Source organism: Pseudorca crassidens, chromosome 4, assembly GCF_039906515.1.
Source record: "Pseudorca crassidens isolate mPseCra1 chromosome 4, mPseCra1.hap1, whole genome shotgun sequence".
NCBI lineage: Eukaryota > Metazoa > Chordata > Mammalia > Artiodactyla > Delphinidae > Pseudorca > Pseudorca crassidens.
In genome coordinates, this window is record NC_090299.1 from 47005002 (window position 1) to 47027029 (window position 22028).

The following is a 22028-nucleotide window of genomic DNA, read 5'->3' on the forward strand; positions in this document are numbered from 1 at the left end:
TTTAAAATTAGATTTTCAGCCACATGAATGATTTTGTGCAGATGGGAGATAAGCTACAAAGTGTTGGAAAAATAAATAACAATGATTATTGATGTTTGTGGATGTTGTGAAAAATCGTTGGGATATATAGAATAAATTGCTCAGCCTGGCTCCCACCTGGATGGTGGGGAAAGTCCCATATGGTCATGCTTGTGGGGTAAGTGAAGAGATTGCTTTTTCTGAACTTGACTTTGTAGCCACGGCTTCGTGGTAGCCTACTAGTTCAATATTGTTGTTATGAATTCCAGAAGTAGGAAGGCCCTCTTCTCACAGCCCTCCCCCGACATTGTATCTCAGTTAGGCTCTGTGTTAGGTCCTCCTGACACCTTAGCTGACTATAGAGAGAATTTTCTCAGCAGGTGAAGGTGGAGCCAGCTACATACCAGGTCTTCTCTCTAGAGTTCTTTCCTGATTATGTTCCTCTAAGGATAGCCAAAGTCACCTAGCAGTATTTCTCCTCTGCGTTGTGTTCCCTGCTGGTTAATTGACCCAATTTAAGTAAATTTAAAAGAATCAAATAAAGAAACCTTGAGACCGCCTTTTTAACAAGAATTCTCTAAGGACTATTTTTACCAAGGAAACTAGATGTAGGCTGTTATGAAAATTATATGTATGAATATAAATTGATACTTGTATTTAATTATTTGTGCTTAGTTTGCAAGAAGGGCTACAGAGATGGTTTTAATAGATTCTACTTTCTGCTTTAACTTTTTTGATTGAGGGGATTTTGTAGAATTGATTTCAAAGCTAGTATACATTGAGTGCTATTAAATTACTACTTTGCTCACAATGTGCATATAAAAACAATCCACGTTGTCTAGAAAATTTTCTGTTTCCTATGTAGCTGTGAAAATATAATTTAAATGGAATGACTGTTATAGCTAGAATTAAAATTATTAAGCTGAAGAGAGGAAAATATAGGAAGTAACTTTAACACTGTCTCTGAGAAACTAGAATGTTTGATTTTTAGTCTGGAAGTACTTGGATTAATTTTCTTAGAGGGATTCAGGTGGTATAATCTAGTGCAGAATCACTTATCAGCAAATTATATGCTGTTCAATATTTTGCCCCCTTTTACAATGTCATATAATGGACCAAGGGATTTTCCATTATGTTTTGTTATGATTTTATAACTTTATGAAGCTGCTGTATGAAAGAAGATGACTCGGAATCCTTATGTGAGTTAAAGAAACAGAACCCATAAAACTATAAGGCAACATTTTCTAGTTAATTAAAAGCATGTTAACAAGTGGGGCCATAGGCAGCTAGAAAATGTGTTCAGAGTCATGTTGTGCCTGTTTGGCTCAAAGGATTTCCCCTGGGGAGTAATGGAAGATAAAATTTTGTTTCTGATGTGGGACTAGTTGCAAGAGGGACTTGAAAGCTTTGATTTCCTGAAGTTAGAGCTTGATGGCTTAGTGTTCAGTACTGATTGTGACTTGACACCTGACATAGACACTGGATACACATGGAAACATAGAGGTGTAATTTTTTTCTGCGTCAGGAAAAAGGAATCTTCTTTTGAGTTGAGGCACTGTTCTCTCACCTGAATTAGACCTAGTGGATTGTTAGCAATGATCTTTCTCTTAAGAGGAAAGTTATAAGCTACATGTAACCAGTTTTTTATGATGGTGATCACTAACTGATTAAACAACCACCATTAAGAGTATTTAATAAATAAAGGAACAAAAGCTTGTGAAGCTAGCTGCCTGTCTAGTTTAATTTCCAAGAGGAAGGATGCAAGTTCAAGTATTCTTCATATGATACAGGTGCCTACTAGCTAACTGGAAACAACTGTTCTAACAGATGGAAAAATATGCACAAATCTACGTACAAAAATGTCCTTTAAAATGTTCATCTAAAAATGAACTTTTCTTTCACAAGAAGGATAAGTGACCAAACAAAAGATACAGAATTTTGGACAAACAACAGGACAATATGTTGTGACAGGGAAAAGTCGACTGGTAGCTGTATTTGCATATCAAATGATCTACAGTTGCCCTACTGTATAATTCAGTAGAGCCATACACATCTAGAATTCATGAAAGAAACAAATTTAGATTTATTTTCTCTTTATAAATTGATGCATAATGCTAATTCGTACCTCTGGTTCTTTTCCTAACTTATTTTATCTTTTACCCTTTCTTAATACTATTGTTTCCTGATACATAATCAATGAAAAAGTTTACTTGTTTTACAATATAGTTCATACACTGATATTTGACTTTTATCATTGTTTGCTTAGATTAAATCTAAGCAAACTGGACATTATACAGATTTTCTTTGTGCCTCTGTAATGAATAATCGCCATTTGACTCTTGGCTGAAAATGAGATGCCAGGTGAAGAAGCACACATGCTTTTTAAAAAAAAACTCTAAATGCAGTATAAAAGAAAAAGAGGGTACACTGTATATGAATTATGATTCGACACGGTTGGTTGCTGCTAGCGGCCAAATATGCTTTTCCTTTGCTGTCTGCTCCAATTTCTCTTTGGACGGGTTGAGAGAGCACTCCATGTTCAGGTCAAGATGTTTGCTCAGAAATAGTAGTACAGTTGCAGCTGTGTTTGTTGGAGCAGGAGACTAGTTTAAATAGCATTACCATTTATCCAGTCCATTAACAGAACTCTGTAAAATAATACCAACTCTGCATAAACTACAGGACAGTGTAATAAAATTACAAGCGCTTGTTGACAGATGGAAAGTGTAAGTAAAGAAAAAAGAAAAGTAAAGGGCCATAGGTTGGAGGTTAAGAGACAGCACATAGTTTTCTTAGCTTATGTAGATACTCTGTCCTCCCCCTTTGCTCCTCCTCCAAAACTGAGGTTGCACTTTTATTATCAGTTTAAGAGTGGAGAACATGATTTTCAGAACAATTAGGAGCTGGTTAACGGACAGAAATTTCAGTGACTTTTGAAATGGTCGATTATGATTGAAATTTATGAGTAGCTTATACAGATGTTCCTGAAAAACATAACCTTAAAGGTGACTTACCAGCTAGAGTTTGCAGCCACTCATCTGGGCTCATTAGAGAGGAATTTCATTGCTAGTACTGTGGTTAAGCATTCCGTTACAAATATTTGTTTTGTGGTTTTCAGTTTATTTCTTTGAGTATTATATATTTACCCAGACTTCTAACATAAGCTTAAGTAGCCAAACCATGGTGCAGAAACTCATTTTTCACTTGTATCTACTAAAACAAAGCAAAACTAACAAACAAATACATAGGTCCCAGTGATTCATTTTTTTTACTTCTTTAAATAAAAACTCTTTATTTCTGGTTAACAAGCGGTGTTTCCCTAGAGACCTTTGGAACCACTAAATTATCTAACATTAAGTAGTATTTTTAAAGCCAAGGACTCTTTTTATGGCCTAGTGACTCCTTACCTGAGACAAATAAATTTTGAGCGCTTAATTCAATTGGTCAGATCACAATTCCTTTGCTGTTGGATGGGATCTCAGATTCTCCAGATACTCTTTGATAATAATTATTGGGAGTATTTAAGAGGAAAACTTAATTTCTATTAAGGTAAAAGTTGATTTGTGAAACATAACAAATATACAGTGAAGCTGTCCTTATTTCCCTTTCTCATAGAAGGAGCCTTAGCTTTTGATTTTGCTTTTTAATAGTTACAAGGGTAACACATGCTTATATTAAAAAGGTTTAGGGGACTTCCCTGGCAGTCCAGTGGTTAAGCCTCTGCACTTCCACTGCAGGGGACTCAGGTTCGATCCCTGGTTGGTGAACTAAGATCCCACATGCCTCGTGGCCAAGAAAAAAAAAAAAAAGGTTTAGACAGTTCAGAAAAAGAGAAAAGTAAGTGGGAATAGAAATTATTCATGATCTCACCATTCAGATATAACCGCTAGTATACTTGACAATTATTAGTAGATTAGTTTTCTTTTTCTTTTAATTATGCTATAAATGCTGGTATACATGCATTATAAAAACATTTTTTTTAGTATCCCCAGGGTTTAGTATAAGGCTTGACCTTTAGAAAGCTCTCAGTGTTTGATGTATTGAATTAAATCTCCATTGGGCTCAGGGTTTGTAACTTGAATGAGCAAATAGTAACACTGGGAAGGTAGTATGAATAATGGGGAACCAAATTAAATTTAAAGGGTACCTTGGCTAATTAAACGTTTGTCCCCTTAGGTTTTCTAAACATTGAAGCGTATCGGTAGACACTGAAAAATCAAAATGATCCATTTTCCACCTAAGCAAAATATACCTTAATACTGCACTTATATAAAACTAACCCCCCCCTCCCCCAGTCCTCTGATGCCAATTAAGTGTCAGGATTCTTGGATTCAAGGATAAAAGCAGAAGAGAGCCATGGTGACTGTGTCAGAATTCCTCTTGAATTAATTTCTGCCAGCTCTGATTAAAGTGTGGGCTCCTTAGAGGTGTCAGGTGTGTAGTTTCCTGCTTCATTTTACTCTTGGTCTGTTTGGCCCCTGCCACAGTAAATCCGACAGTGGTAGTGCAGGAATTGCAGGTTATAGTTGCCAAGGTTACTGTGGTCCCACCAGATCGACATCATTAATCATCCAGGGAGCTGCCATGATAGCTGCCGCTGATCTCTGTTGCCGAGACTGCTAGAGAGCTTCAGGTGCGGAGAAGAAAAGTTGTTCGGAGGTGGTTTGTCTGTGTCATCATTTGATGCAAGGATACACTATTTGTATTGTTAATACTGATACCTTCCTAAGGGGAACAGATTGACTCTTTATCTTTGAAAACAAAGACTTCATATGAGAGATAACACTTAGGAAGGTGTTAACTGTCAGTGATTAAAACCTCAAGTCCCTTATTATTTATTAAGTAACTTATTAATTACTTATTATTACTGAGCCCAAGGGACTCTGATCTTGCCACTTAAAAAAACAGATATATGAGGAGTATTTCATTGAAAGAGATTACTGTTATATAACCGAAGGTTTGTTTTTAAATGGGTAGACAAAACACTTCATAGACTGATATCTGGACACACTTCAGAGTAGCCATTACCACTTGCCACGAAAAAAAATTAGCCAAGCCATTGAATAGGACTTTTGTTTATAAATCAACATGCAATCGTATGATTTAGAAGTTATAAAAGCAGTGAAGATTAAGACTGTATTTGAGATTTTTGCCAGGCCTCCTGTGGGTAGTTTTTACTTTAAAGGGATCACTAATAAAAGACTTGTTACTGGAGAACGTCAGAAATCGGGAAGTTTCTACTATTGCCAAGCCACCAACTAGACTTTTTGAGTGTGAAATCCACAGCATAGTTCCTGGCAGAGGAAAGTCAAGTGCAGAAAGGTCTTTCCCACTCGAGTGTACTAGTTTAAATAGTTGCTTTCCCAAATGTAAATGTTTCTGTTTCCACCAGCAAATATTCATGGTTAGCCAACTTGAATTTGGCGAATCCTGTGATAGGTGCAGGGGAGAAAAACTGGCATGGTGTGTGGCCCTCTGCAATATGGGACATTTGTTGACCTCAACCATTGCTAACATCTGACCTGTAATATGTAAATTAAAGCCTACAATGTTCATGGAGACTGTGTTTTTTTTGAAAGATGAGTTTAAGTATATGGTTCTCATGTCAAAAAGATATTATTCAATACACATCATCAGGGAATATTTTAAAATTTGACTATAAATCATAAAATTGCCACTGCCATCTCAAGATTACAATTTGGGGACTGAAGTTTATATAAATATTAATTCTAGGAACAAGTGTCCATAGTGTGTTAGTTCTAATGAACTAATTTTAATGTGTTTACATTATGTTTTAAGACACTGAAATCAATTTACTTTATGAGAGGTTGCATAAAATACTAGTGTTTAAATGCCTACTCAGGTATTAGTAGCTTTGCTATCTTTGTCAATCAATGGATACCTCTGGAGATAAGGTTCCTTATCTGTAAAATGGGGATGATATTTACCTCCTGGGAATATTTCAATTCACAAGATAAATTCTGTATTCAAAAGAACATTGTCAACTTTCCAGTATGATAGAAATGATGCTTGTAGGATTATCATCCTCTCATTGCAAAATAGCATGAAATAATAGTCACAGATGTCCTTGCAAGTTGCCCACAGTCAGCAAATCTCCCAGTTCTCTTTCACGTCTCTCTTACATTTATTCTCAGTGTAATAACACATACATAAGCATAACCACATTAATTTTTTAACACTGCAAATTAGCATAAAATGTGCATTTGCATCATTCCAATTCTCCTTACTTGGCAACACAAGTTACATTAAGGCCAGAATGTTTTTAATGAGATCTCTTACCCACTCCCAGTTGATGATTCATATAATTTTAAAACTCTTATATAAAATGAATCAAGGATAGAAAAAGAGGCTGTGATTCAGGAACTATTTATGTTAGTCCACATATTAAATTGTCGTTTTAATGATGTGTTGTCTTGAATAACAAAATGAAGGAAAAATATGAATTAATTAGAAAATGCTGAGTAAACTCCTTAAGGTATAGGTAAACTATATTGAAAGTTATTCAGAAGATTTACGTTGTGTTGCTAAAGAACATTTTTATTACTAAGATTTCAGTTTTAAAAACAATATAAAAGAATTAGTTCATTGAACTTATAATATACAAATATGATTTGATCTGTGGAACATCCTGCCACCTTTACATAAGCTGCATGTGTGGTTTTCAGTGCATTTTTAGACTAAACATTTTGTCAAAATGCAGTTCAAATTGCAAACTGTTTAGCACTTTGGATTTAAACAATGATTGATAATGAGATAGCTTTGAGCCTGAAGTTATTTTTATTTTGTCTGTTTTTATCATAACTCCAATACTTTTTATATGTACATAAGCTTTGCAGTCAGATGAATGTGTATATGTCCTCTTCATTACCTGTTACCCACAACCAAGTTATTTGCTATCAAGGAATTATTTATAGAGGGTTAACCTTAAAACATTTGATAAATTGTGATATAAGAAACTTAGGGCAAGAGTTTAAGAAAGCCTAAACTCTAGAGAAGGAAACAATGAAGAGTAAAAAGTCCAGTCTTTGGCAATACCCATGGTCTAGGGTACAACATGGCTGTGTGAAATGTTATTAAGAGAACATCTGTGCCTCTTGAAATGTCCCCCAAATGAATGTGAACAGCTAAGTATGGCAACTTGATTTAAGTGTTTTATAAAAAAGATGTAAAGAAAAGAGAAATAAATAAGTCTGGAAACAGAATGGAAAAAGATAGCTTTGCCCCCTCATGATAGGTTTCTTCTACTAGTGAAAGATTAAAGCTTGAAGTATGTGAATAGCTGAGAATAGCACAGAGAAAGGTTGATTGCTTCCCCTCCAACAGTTCCAACTGATTGAAAAAAGCCTAAAGTTTTGTTTGTTCTATGTCTTAAACCATCAGAATTCTCTTTTAGGACCAGAGGAATGCTCTGGAGGAAAAGAATCCAAGGATAAAAAGTCATTGCAAGCCAACAATTGTTCCTAATCCTCACAAAATGCTGGAGAAATTAAATTTATTCTTTATTGCTCAAAGTGTTACCTAGGTCACTGGGCGATGGGAAAATTGCACTGGAAGTAGAGTAGGCGCAAGCTTTGTTTTGTGTCTAGATGCTTAACCTTAGACACGACAAGGCATCTTAGAGTGTGGTGGGAACTTGGTTCAGAGCATTAACACCAAGACTTTTATTACCCAGGATTTATAATAGGCTGTGCTGTCAGGAGATGAAAATGTTGTGTTTACATTGCAGTGTTAAATGATCATTTAATTAACACCTAAGGGAAAAAAAAGTTGTGAAATTCTTAGCAGCTTTTACTGTTGGTTTCCTGGGAGGTTTTAATATCCGAGTTTCATTGAGATTTCTTTTTGTTAGTAGAGACACAAAAGACATTATACACTTTTTAAGGAAGACAAACAGTTTAACCTTGACCCTTTTTTTCCTAAAATATTAATTTAAATTACATTTTAAATCTGGTGTGCTTATTTAAAAGGTTTCTAGATTCGTATCTCAAAAGTATGTCTTAATTAAACACTATTTCTATGTAAACATCTGGCATTTAAATGTTATTTAATTTACATTCTAAACTTTCTGCTGTAAAACATTTGAAATTGCCAATTAATTTACCTTAGGTGTAATATATTTACAGTATTAACTATATGAATTTTACATCTTTTAAACTACCACTATAGTTACATTGTTTTAAGAATAAGGGTCAAAATAGGTAAACATTGTCAAATGATTCTAGGGGCGGGGGTCGGGGGTTGAGGTACATTGTTATTATATTATCATCATCATTATGTAATTAGAGATCATTATTCTCATATGATGCAAGAAGTTTATACATAGACAATAGGAAGAATGATGCCATTAATATGAAAATTCAGATTTACTTCATTAATTGCTAAAAGATTTGATGCTGTCAAATGCCTTCACTTATTCCTGATCTTTTATAAAATCAATTCCCTAAGATAGAGTGGTCTTGAGACAAATTGATAATATTTGGACAATATAATATGTACTGCCAAGGGTAGCCGCATACTCAGTAACACTGTCTTTTTCTAAAAGAATTATTAAAAAATTTATATCTGTTACTCTTCTCATTTTATCTAGGTATGCAACTTCGTATTTTAATATATGAAATATTAAAAAATATTTGTTGTTACTTGCTGTTAAAGTAAAAACTTTCTTAATTTTTCCAGAAATGATTATACCATTATAGTGTAGTTTTTGTAAGTACACTATTTTTATTCATATTGCAACTAAACATGTTTATTCCCATTTTTTTTAAGTTTAAATTCAAATGCCTCAGGATAAAACCTGCTTTCTGTATTATTCATGGTAAAAGAGTGCAAGGAGGCTTGAATGTTATTAAAATCTCTTAATAGAACACTACCAAATGTAAAATAGATAGCTAGTGGGAAACAGCCACATAGCACAGGGAGATCAGCTCGGTGCTTTGTGTCCACCTATAGGGGTGGGATAGGGAGGGTGGGAGGGAGACGCAAGAGGGAGGAGATATGGGAACATATGTATATGTATAGCTGATTCACTTTGTTATACAGCAGAAACTAACACACCATTGTAAAGCAATTATACTCCAATTAAGATGTTAAAAAAAAAATCTCTTGCCCTGCTTTGAACCAAGAATTATATTCTCATTCACAAAATACTACTCAGCATTACATAGCCACTTTGTACAACGTTATATGCTCTCCTTACTCCTATCAAGTTTCAGCATTTCTCTAAAACTTTTCTCTTTTTTTCTTAACCCACGTGATTTTTTTTCTTCCCAAAGCTGTTTCTCCATCCAGAGTCTAGTAACAAAACCCCCAAGTAGGAATATTGCTTTAAATGTTATCTCCTTTACACACATACCCACATTTTGATTGAGGTAGTTATAAGACACAAAATGCTCAAAAGTTAAAAGGTATGAAAGAGAGAGAGGAGTGACGATATCTGGTTACTTAAGATACTGGATAACTAGTATATTCTAAACGATGTAGTTCTTTATACCAATTGAAATTCCAAGCCAACTAGGTGCTGTGTGCAGGTGTGTATGTGTGTGTGTACACGTGCACGTGCACGTGTGTGTGTATAGTTGGAGATGGGGATACTGAGAGCTAGGGAAACAAATATTTTGTGAATGTTCAAAAATGTTTGAAGAATAAATAGGTAGGGAAATTATAGGAAATTTCATTTAACAAATTGTTGCTTTTACACTAAGAAAGCAACGATATGCTCTTATATGAGAAAAAGTCAGTGTTAAACCTTTATGCATTAATTATTTGGAATCTCTAAGTAGAAACCAAGGGGAAAGATTTCAGGATTTATTTTAGATAAAGTCTCCAGGTTTGCCTCTTAAGAATAGTAATAACTATTCTAAATACAAACAATTACACTGTAACAAATATGTTTGATAGTTATTCTATTAAAACCACTGCTTATAAGAGATTGGGAGATACAATATCTAGAAATACTCTAGTCCACTCTGCGGGGATTAGGTAGTTAAAATTAACTTCCCTTTTGCGTAAAACTCTTTTGCCTGACTTTCAATCCCCACGACAATCTAGTTCTGCTTTAGACTTTAACTTTCTCATGGCTGTCACAGCATATATGCTATGTTCCAGGCGAGCACATTTTCCTGTTACTGATTGGAAATTCCCAGCACATTTCTGGACTCCTTCCTTGCTTCCAATTTGGAGTAGCCTAGTCTGCCATCCTCATGTAAGCCTCACCTCCTCTATCAAACCTTTCTCAACTGCTTTCGTTACCTCCAAATGATCATTAATTATAATGTAGTGGTTCTGAGTACAGACTGTTGACTCAGACTGCCAAAATTTGAATCACTTAATGGGTAAACTTGGGAATGTCACTCAATTTCCTGCCCTGTGCCCCAGTTTTCCTTCTTGTAAAACGAGGATGATAGTTAGAACTTACCTCATGGAGGTGTTGTGTAGAATAAATTATTCACTAAATGAACAAAGCTTAGTATGATGCTTGACAATAGTAAGTGCTAAGTATTTTTTGTTTTTTATTATATGGGCTACCATGATTATTATCTGTCTCATACAATGTGCTGTTCGGTATTATTTTCTATTCAAAACATGTGTTAACTTTGCCAAGACTCCTGTCTTACATTTGTCTTTGTTTTACATACAGCATCTAGCCTAGTGCAGGCTGATTAATAAATACTTTCCAACTGAATGCTTGATGGAACTCCGCCTGAAAAAGACACTAACAATAGTTTGAATTAGGAATGAAATATATGTCATGTGGATCAGAAGTCAAAAGACATACTAGTTGTATTCCTAACTCTGCTGGTCACTAGCTGCAGATGCTAAGTAAAGGTACTTGATTTGAGGACCAGTTTCTTGGCTTATAAAAGTATTTGGTAGTTCATATAAGAGAGAGACAAGAATTCAGCATAACGTCTCCTGGTCTTTAGGGAATGTGCAAACATAACTGAGGGAAGAAGAGGAAATAAAAATGTATCAAAGATTTGCTCTAGCTCTTTTTCAAAAATGTATAGGGAACTCTTCACGGGACTTGCAAGAACTATAATGGTGGAATTATTCATGGTGATAAACCAGGAATAAGATGATGAGATTGTGAATGAATGATTTTGTTCTCTTTCCTATTCGCAGTTTAAAAAATAAAAGCAGTTTCTGTATGAGATAAATATAACCTGCTTACATTTTGCATGGCTTTGCTATTAAATGTAAATTGTTTGAAGACTTAGGTTAAAAAAAAAAACAGTTGAAGGAGATTTGGGAGATTTGATGGTTATGAAGTATTAAGTGGTTATCCTGATACTTGATAATCCCTCAATATGAGATAAGTGGTGTGTAATTGAAGTAATTTCAATAATCACCTGCCTCTCAAACATCACTAATGGTAGCATGAAGAAATGAGTTAAAAATCAAACAAGGCAAATCAAGGGAGAATAATGGTTGACGCAGGTGTTTATGTTCATACTTGTGTTATCTTTTGATTTTAACAGGTTTGTGAGCAGGGGCCTTCATTTTCTGTAATTCACCCTACTAAATGGACTGTGCACCCTGGACAATTAATTTTCCTGACTTTTTGAGGATAATAGAATGTATAGAACCCAAATACTCTGAAGGCAACTGAAATCTGAGTCTGTTTCTAAAAGACAGGCTCGCTCTCAGAGTTGGTGTGGTTTTCTTTCCCTCTCTTTAAGGAGAATGAATTCCGCACATAATGAGTAGTTTCAAGAAAAGTTGTTAATCAGGTAGTCCAAGTGACCACCCTGGATTCTTTTATTACAGAGGAACTGATGGAATGAGAAGGCAACATAGTTACATTTGATAAAAGGAAATACCTTTTTTCCTATCCCCACCCACCATGTAATCCTCTGGAATTTAGTTGACTCGGGAAATTACTGCAGCGCGGGAAATTACTGCAGCGTGAGAAATTACTGCAGCAAATAGCCTGTTTGGAAAAGCTAAGTTGGACAAAAAAGAATAACACTTGTAGCTACAGTAATTACATTAAAAATCACAAAGTGTATTACTCAGAGTATTTCAGGGCAAGAGTTTTCACCTGAGGGGGTCTTGAAATAATTTTTCTTCTATTCTTGTTAATCTTATAGCAAAGAATTACACAATGGGCAGTACCACTGTTATCAACATTTTTTTTTGTTCTTTTCTGAGTTATCAGATATCATTCTGTTGCCTAAGATGGGATACTACATCAAAATCAGATGAAGAACTTGACCTCAATATAACAGAGGGGCAAAAAAGAATCATACTTATAAAGGAATGTTATTAAAATGGACAAATGTTATTCTTTTAACTCTTTCCCATTCAAAAACCATATGCTAATTTAAAGAGAGAAGAATGATATAAATCAACAATAATACAGTCCAGATATTGCTTTATTTTCTAAATTAAGTGACCAAGTTGAATAATGCTATTAAAGTATAGGTAAACACGTTTTGCTAGAGGTTTAGCTATTTCCAAATAAATGTTATATTCACATCATCAGTGTCATATGTACTTACAAGGTGTACTTACTTTCGTTGTATTTTTATAATTTTTATTTTAGGTATAGGTCTTTAGGTATAGGTCTATAGATTTTTATTTTAGGTATAGGTCTTCTCCCCAATTCTCAAGCATATGTTAATTTAGTGCCTTGTATTTGTTGCTATGCTGATTATTTTATATGTATTATATTTCAAAGCAGTGATTCCTAAAATGTGCTCTCCAATGATCCAAGAGCAAAGTATTCTGTGGTCAGATGTTTTGGGAAATAATGAAAGTCGTATCCCCTGTGGTGACTGCAGTGGACACTTGTGTGTTAATCTCCAAGGCATCTTGCAATGAAGAAATCTGTTTAACTTAAAAAATTTGTTTCTCAAAGTTATTTGACTATGCAGGCCCCCCTTTTCCCTGCTTCCCCCACTAATACCAGTTAATCCAAATAGCAAGAGCAGCCTTTAGCTGTTCCAAAAAATAACTACTTTTCATTCATTCTCATTGAGAGTTTTTAAAAATAAAAACTTTTAGTCGTGGATTGTTGAAATTTAATATTATTTTTCTTGTACCAACATGGTCAGGTAAACAACTCTTTATAGTGCATTGGTCTAATAAATCTGTTCTTTTCAGCCCACCTTTGAAAGTAAACTTGGTATTCGTTTGTTAACTCTAGGGATGGAGAAACTTAGATTCTTGGGTAAGAATTTTGATATCTTAGCACTGGTATTTGCTTATGTGTGTGTGTGTGTGTGTGTGTGTGTGTGTGTGTGTGTGTGTGTGTGTGTGTGAGATATATAAAACCATTTGTTATATGTATACACACACACACACACACACACACACACACGTATAAGCAGATACCAGTGCTAAGGTATTGAAATTCTTATGCAAGGATCTAAATTTCTCTATCACACACACAGCGCCACTGAACTCTGTTTTAATGACTGAGAACATTTTATCACTTAACTCTTTCTCTTTTCCCTGATTTTGTCATTGTAACACCTGAAGCCCGCTGTGCACAGCATTCTTTAGCAACACAGGGAAGTCTGCATCCTCTCAGCTGGGTGTGAAGCTGCAGGAGTCTTTCTCACTCCACAGAGTGTTGAAGCTAAAAGTATTTTATATACAATTTGTAGTTGGTTAAGGGACTTTGAAATCAACATAGAGTTTCATATGTTCAGTATTTTCGACCAAAACCCATGTCTCCAAGGACTAAAGGACAAAATAATTTAGATTAGATTAGGTTAAAGACAGGAAAGAAAGAAAAAAGAAAAAAAATTAATAGTATTGAAATCTCCTAAGACAGTTTTGTACCTCATAGGTACCTCTCAACAGGATACTTATACTGGTCATTACAGAAAATTGTTGTCCTTTCTGTTAGTTCACCTAGCATGTTGCTTGAATGCCAATTCTTATTTATATTAAATAGGGAAAAGATATCAAAGAAAACACCAGGTTATGGCTAAAACATAACTACTTCAGAGCCTGATGAAATGGGTTTAATCGAAATAATCACTTCAAATTATTCAGCATTTACAAGCACATTCTTCAGATTTTATTATAAGCATCAAAATAATCCATTGCGTCATAGTTTGGGTTCCTTCTGTGTGAGGAAACCGAGTACCCCAACCCTGTCTTCCCACTTCCCTGTTTTTCTTTTATGCTCCATCGCCATCTATCATATTGTGTGTTTTACTTATCTGGTTGTCTTTCCCTCCCAATTAAAACGCAAGTTTCATGAAGGCAGAGCATAGTAGTAGGTGCGCAAGAAATAACAGTTGAATGAATGAATACAGGTTTTGCAGCAGACTGCCAGGATTTGAAGCCTAGCTTCCAAGCTTCCTAACTGTGTGACTTGGACGTTACTTAACCTCTCCACCTCAACATCCTCTTCCTTAGGTGGAAATAATTAGAGCATCAATGTCACCGAGTCACTGAGAGGATTAAAATATGTAACCTATCTGCCAGAGTTTAATTGATGTTAAATATTTTTCACAAAAACAACTCTTGAATGGGTTAAGGGCAAATAACCAAACATTTACCATTATCTATTAAAATTATTTGTTATTGCTTTTTGATTTTTGACTGAGTCTGCCCTTCCCCCCAAGCCCCTCTGTACTAGAATGGGAAGCCTAACTGTTCAGAGACACATCACAAGCTGCTTGTTCTTTCCTTCTTTCTTCTCATCTGTTTCATGAGTTCTCCATTTTCATGGCGTTCTCTACCTTCGCAGTCCTGCTTCTGGAATGTTGAAAGTCCCGCCTGGCTTTGCTACTAACCAGGCACTGCTTTACTTCCTGTCTACAGAGACTGCTGCCATTCAGAGGGTGCCACCACCCACCTGGGGAGAGGGGCCCTTCCTTTGTGTGGCTGTGCAATACCAAACAGTAGATACCTGCCAATATGCAGGTGTTTTTACTGACTTTTTACCATGATCAATCCACCTCTAGCCTAGGGAGTTAAAGATATTTGACTAAGTCTAGTATATTATAGAAATAGTTTAATTTTTATATTATCCTTATTAGTTTGTTAACAAAATCCCGTCTGTAGGTTGTACACCCCTCCAGGGTTTGGGCACTTTCATCTCTATCACCATAGAGCAGTTTTCACAGATAGTGGACATGTAAATATTTGTAAGCTGAAATAAAAGTGCAGGCAGTACAAGGATCCACAGTCATCTTGCATGCCAAATGAGCTACCAAAAGCATCTGACGTTTTAACTTTTTAGTATCTTTGCATTTATTCTCCCTTGATAGTGTTTAAATTTAAAAAGAGTAGCAATTAGTAAACTTGTTCAATCAACATATCTTATGTCAATGTAAGATATGCACTTAAACATAGGTGGCTTTTTGTACCAGTTTCCTCACTGTGATATTGAGTGTCTAGAAAAGGCTATTCTACAGCATCTTTGATAGCATTTATAAATTCTTTCCTAATATTTTACACATTTGTGTGTGTGTGTGTGTGTGTGTGTGTGATTTTGTGTAATTTGCAAATAAAGCAATAGTGCTACCGAATTAACTACAAAATTGAAATTGCTAAAATAATAGGAAGCAATTGAGGCGGCTAGTTTCATCTCATCATTTTGTATCCTTGCTTGGGTTGCTAAGGCACAGCTCACACATTTAGTGTGCTTCCACAATTCTTTGCCATTCTAGAGCAAGTACTTCTGACATTTTGATTAGGCTTTTGTGTTTGGTCACTGTATTAAATTGAGCAATTTATTCCTTTCCACTTAAATTGTCTTCCCTGTACAAGGGATGGAGAGGAATTCACAGCGCCTGCACATAAAAGGCCATTATCTTATCTTAGCAAATCCAGCCCTATAGAGACAGTGCATCATGACAGCTCAGCTGGGAAGCTGGGAAGGGAAGTGTACCAAGGAGGGTGAGATACTGAGTGTGAGTCATTGATGAAGCCTATGACTGGGGTGGTGGTGAGTCCATCAGCAGCAGCAAAGGTTAGCATCCCTCTGCCGATCTTGGCCTGATAGACCGTTTAGCAGACAGACTGAAGTTTGCCCCCAGGGAGTGTTCTCTGCCTATAGTCTTGATTTAGTTGTAGCTTGTACAAACAACTCAGGAGACCATATTACACTGTTATTCTTCTTGCCCCAAATCAGAGCACCTTTTTTTCTTTTTTTCTTTTCATGGGATAAACACACTGATATTTCGTGTGTATGGCCAGAGGCAGGCTGTAGAACAAGTCTGTAGAAACTTTGGTGCTTTACTCTAATACAGCCTTCATTCCACAAATATTTTCTGATTGAAGGAAGTGGTGGTGAGAGGGTGGAAATGTTGAGGTCAGCTGTGTCACTCTCATGGATTCAGCACATGACCCAGGAGCTCTTCTCAGAGGTTTATTCGTATTAATAGTTACTCACTGGATCTTCAGCAATATGAAGGGGATCCAAATTACAGATGGGAAAACTGAGACCCAAAGAGATCATGTAATTTGCCCAAGTGGCAGGCTGGCATTTGATTACAGTGCAGTGCTCGTTACCACATGTTTTGACTGGACGGGGGTCAAGAGTTTCCGTTAATTAGGTAAAAATGCTACAAAAGCCATGATCCTTATAATCTATTTAAAATCTTCACGGTGTTTGATGCATTGTTAACTCTTCATAGGTGCTTATAGAGAGCTTGTTCTCCTCTGTCTTCTACTCGTCCCATCACAGATCCAAACCTGAAGCTTCGTGTCACCTTGACTCATTTCCTCTTCCTTTATCCAGACTCTCAAGTTCCGTTGATTCTAGCTCCTGACAACCACACCCATCCATCCTCTCCTTTCCCTGTCTTTTTACTTCCTAACTAGGGTCCCCTGCCCCAGGATTTCTTCATCCAGAGGTATCTTCTTTTTTTTTTTTTTGCGGTACGCGGTCCTCTCACTGTTGTGGCCTCTCCCGTTGCGGAGCACAGGCTCCAGACGCGCAGGCTCAGCGGCCATGGCTCACGGGCCCAGGTGCTCCGCGGCATGTGGGATCTTCCCGGACCAGGGCACGAACCCGTGTCCCCTGCATCGGCAGGCGGACTCTCAACCACTGCGCCACCAGGGAAGCCGCCAGAGGTAACTTCTTAAAGTACAGCTTGGATTAGGTCCTTTCCCCAGTCAAAATCATTTAGTCTATAAGCATAGCAGTTTAGATTTAGCAAAACATTGTCCCATGACAGTCACAGGAACTCAGATAAATACATATCATTGCTTCAATTGTACAGATGAAATAACTGTAGCCTACAGTGGTTAACTGAATTACTAGCCCACTGTAATAAGGCTGGTAAATAATAGAACAGTTACTTTTCTCTAAACCTTTACTAACACCAGGGTCTGTAGTCTAAACTCCTACCTTGGCTTTCAGGTTTCCTCAGTGGTCCCAATTTATCATTCTTGTTTCCTGATGTTCTCTTATTATACCATGTACTTGAAGAGTTACACATGTTAAGTCAGCTACTGTTGAGCCTGTGGACTTTTGCCTCTGGTATTTCCTCTGCCTTCTTCATCAGGCAAGCTTCTATTCACCCTCCGAGATCCAGATCATGCCTCTTCCACAGTGAAGGCCTCCTTGATTTCACCCAGGAAAATGTGACCCCATTAACTCAATGCCTCAGGCAAACAGTACTCTCCATTTAGAGGTCACAGCAGCCTCACACAGATTATCCCTCTTCCTTCTCCTTTACTACCTGACAGAATACTGCTCACCCCCTTTTTTGATAACAGTATGCCTTATGTCTCAAGAGGCTGTTACAGCAGAGGTCATACGTTAGTTATCTCAGTCACCTTAGGTCCTGGCCCAAAGTTGGGACTACTTTGTTGACTAAATGAGCTTACATGAAGACTTTGATAATGAATTCAAATGAATTCTTCTCTGAGGCTTTTTTTGGAGCGCTTAATCTGAGCCTGCTCCCTTTGCAGCCCTGCCTCATAGTTTTTCTTAGGCCTCTGTTAGTTTTATGTAACAGTTTCCTTTTATCATAGTTAATTTTTTCTTCTCTCTCTCCTTCTAGAATCCAAGCTTCTGGTGGCAGGTTCTAAGTCTTTTTCACTTATATGCCTTCCAAAGCACCTATCATATCACTGAGCATGTAGTAGGGGCTTGATAAATGCTTATTAAATACATTTAGTAAGGACTTTACATTCTTTTCCTCCAAGTCACATTTCTATCGTTGAAACAGAAAACTTGTGTCTGAAAAAAAAAGTTTTTTTTAATCAGTAATATTGTATCTGATTTTTAAACAGTTCATATTTGACAGAACCAGAGCATGTTTATGCAGATTGCTAAATCAGTGTCCAGACAAAAAGCCCTGCAGTTGTTGTATTCCATCGTGTTTATTACGGGAACGTTATGTTGTTAATTTATTTTAGAATTTAAAAAATGGCAAGTGAGTCAGCATGCTATGGTAGAGAGAGCCAAGATTTTGTGGGATGGAGTTCAAACTCTAGTTTTAGCAGTGTGCTGGGTGGGAAACAGTCTCTGACCTGGTTTCCTTACCTGTTAGGTGAAGATAATATACTACATATGTTACTGGGTCGCTGTGAAGATTTAGTTTGTGGTGTCAGCAAAGTGCTTGCACTTAATAAATTCTCCATAAATATCACTAGTTATTAGAAACACTGACACTTCACTGAATTCACGTACTCTACACATGTGCTTGAAAATGAGAATATTTCACTTTATTTTCTGAAATGCTCTCTACCCAGGATAATATTTCAGGTCAGCCAGCTTATTGTGGTTGCTTTTGGAAAAGCTCTTCCATTTTAAAGTCTTGTTGAATTCCTCAGTAAGATGTAAAATAGGTGGTTGTGGTTGGTGGATTAGTTATATGGGTTCAGTTGCAAATGAATGACACCTGTCTGAATCTGGCTTCAATAATAAGGAAAATTATGATCACGCCGAGCAAGAAACTTAGAGGTAGCGTTTCATTTGTTTCTCTCTCTTCACTTTTCCATCCTCGAGGGCAGCTTATGCTAAGGCTTTGCTCCTGGTCTCAAAATGGCCATCGTTTAAGCCTTCATGTTGGAATCCCACTGGTTCATATTGCAGTGGGAGAAAGAGGAAAAAAGAAGCGAGAGAGAAAAAGAAGAAAGGGAAAGACAGAGAGACGGGAGGCGATATTTCCTCCTGCCCAGTGGATTCTGAATCCCTTCTTTCAATCCACTGAAACAATTTAGGTAAAATGTATAACTTTAGAACAAAGGTTGCCAAAGAAATGGCAGGTAGTGATTGATTTAGACTAGTTAAGGTATCTCTCTGGACTTTTGGATGGATGGGTAAGTGAATCAGATTAGGATTCTATCAGGAAAGAGGAAGGGGCGCTGACTGATGTGAGGAAATAATCAACAGTGTCTGCTACAGTTAAGAACTTAAAAGTTTTCAATTGTTCATTTGATTTTACTGTAGGAATTTAGAAAAGTTGCTATTATAGCAACTTTTAGTTTCGGCGCATAAAACTGAACCTCTTAGATTTGTTGATTTATTTGTGCTTCATTTTCACATGTAGGGATAATAAAACTTACCTTTCAGGTTTTTGAGATGATTAAAAATGAAGTGTGTGTAAGGCCCAGCACATGAAACGGACTTGCTATAAGTAGTTGCACTTGTATTTTCTTGGTCAGAATTTCTTTATTTCATCTTTGTCTCATCTGTATTCCAGTGTTCCGATCCAAATATTTACATTATGAATCCTCACGGGTGCCTGATTGTCACATCTAAGTTTATACACCCAAGAAGAAAACTCATCAAGTTCTTTCTTTAACAAAACAGTTGACCTTTTATAAACTGTGTAATCATGCAATCTCCTGTGATCCTCACAGCAGCCTGTGATGTAGATATCAGTTATGCTATTTTGCAGATCTCTTTACTTGCCTCCTCCTCGAAAATGTGAGTTTCCCGAGGACAGAGACTCAGTCTGTTTTCTCCATGGTGGTATCCTCAGCATCCAAAGTAGCACATCACAATGGCAGACTGGTAGATGCTCAATCAGTGTTTGCTGAAGGAAAGGAGAGAGTGAGGCAGGGAGGAGTTCAATGTGAGCTCCTGAGAGTAAAGGACTCTCTCAGTTCATGACTTTGCCCTGAAGATATGAATCCCCATTCTTTGTGGGTCTTAGACCTGTACACCCACCCCTCACTCTTTAGCTTCATCCTGCTTTCTTCACCCTCCTTTTTTCTCTCTGTGCTCAGCTGCATGAGCACATGCGGTTCCCAAGATAATCCATGCTTTTCACTTCCATAGGGCCTTCGCGTATACAGATTCCCAGGCCAGTGGCTCTACCTACTCAGCCCCCTGCTGCCTTCCTATACCCGGTCATTGTCCCATAATATCCCTAGTTTACTCTAGAGCCTTCATGTTCCAGTTCAAACATGACTTCCTCTGGAAAAGCCTTCCTTGCTCCTTCAGATGAACTCACCTTCTCTTTACACATCCCCATACTATAAGGATATACTTTTAAATTTTTTTAAATTTATTTTATTTATTTATTTTTGGCTGTGTTGAGTCTTCGCTGCTACGTGTGGGCTTTCTCTAGTTGTGGTGAGCGGGGGCTACTCTTCATTGCGGTGCGTGGGCTTCTCATTGAGGTGGCTTCTCTTGTTGCGGAACACGGGCTTTAGGCACGCGGGCTTCAGTAGTTGTGGCACGTGGGCTCAGTAGTTGTGGCTCGTGGGCTCTAGAGCACAGGCTCAGTAGCTGTGGCGCACAGGCTTAGTTGCTCCGTGGCATGTGGGATCTTCCCAGACCAGGGCTCGAACCTGTGTCCCCTGCATTGGCAGGTGGATTCTTAACCACTGTACCGCCAGGGAAGCCCCAGGATATAGTTTTTAAATGCTTGTGTATGTGTATGGCTATTTTTATGAATGCTTTCTTCACTAGAGCTTCTGAAAACAGCATGGGTTTTTACTCATTATTGGTTCCCTAAAGCCTGACGAGTATCTGACATATCCTAGGTGCTCAATAAACATGTGTTAAGTGAATGTCACCAAACTTTGTCTTGTCAGCCTATTTTCATGTGTTACTCATAAATTATATTTACAGTTTGCAGAAGAAAGGTAGTGTTTTGTATTAGTCCCTCTTTTTTTTTTTTTTGCGATACGCGGGCCTCTCACTGTCGTGGCCTCTCCCGTTGTGGAGCACAGGCTCCGGACGCGCAGGCTCAGCGGCCATGGCTCATGGGCCCAGCCGCTCCGCGGCATGTGGGATCTTCCCAGACCGGGGCACGAACCCGTGTCCCCTGCATCAGCAGGTGGACTCAACCACTGCGCCACCAGGGAAGCCCCCTAGTCCCTCATTTTTTTTCATGTATCTTTTCTCACAATAACCTAAATACTGGAAAACTGTAAAGTCTTCAGGATCAGCCACTGCTTCCCTGCCTCAAATCTGTATCTTTATTTCCTTCTCTTATTTTAGGGCTCAGCTTAGAATTTACCTTCACTGGGCTTCACTTCACTCAAGGCTAGATGATGTGTCCCTTGTCTGGGTGACCTGATCACCCCTCCCCCCCATTAATGTAGTTATCATGTATCTGTTCTTCTCATCTGTCTCTCTTTTGAGCTAAAAAGTAGACTGAATCTAGTCTAAGATATTTGCCCTTCGCTCAGCACAATAACTGGCATGGTACACACCAGAGATATTTTCCCCAATGACTGAATGCATGTCCTGCACTTGTATGATATTCCCCAGGTATGACAATCATTCCTAGAAAAAACATTCAGTAAACCATTGTAATTTAATTCAGTGTCCTCAGTGTGGCATATGCATCCTTCAAAGATTGCTTACAATAATCTACTTTTTAGTGATCTTAAAAATTGCAGTGCATATTGGATGCTGCATACAAGTGCCTGGCTGAGGAGGAGAATGGGAAAGGAAATCCAGGTTGGCCTTTGCTTATTAGGCTATTTCTGCCGCTGAGAGGCTGCCTTTAAAATTTTTTCACAGAGATGCTGTGTGTGATAGAATGGCCCTAGATATAGGAAGAAAATGTTAGAATTTTCTATTTAAATTTCTATTTAAATTTTTCTCTCAA

General features: G+C 37.3%; 1 protein-coding gene across 3 annotated transcripts in view; it reads left to right on the forward strand.

Moving 5' to 3' along the window:
- SLIT2 (slit guidance ligand 2) overlaps positions 1-22028 on the forward strand; it is a 382964-nt gene that overhangs the window by 16282 nt on the left and 344654 nt on the right. The gene's annotated exons all lie outside the window — the stretch shown is intronic.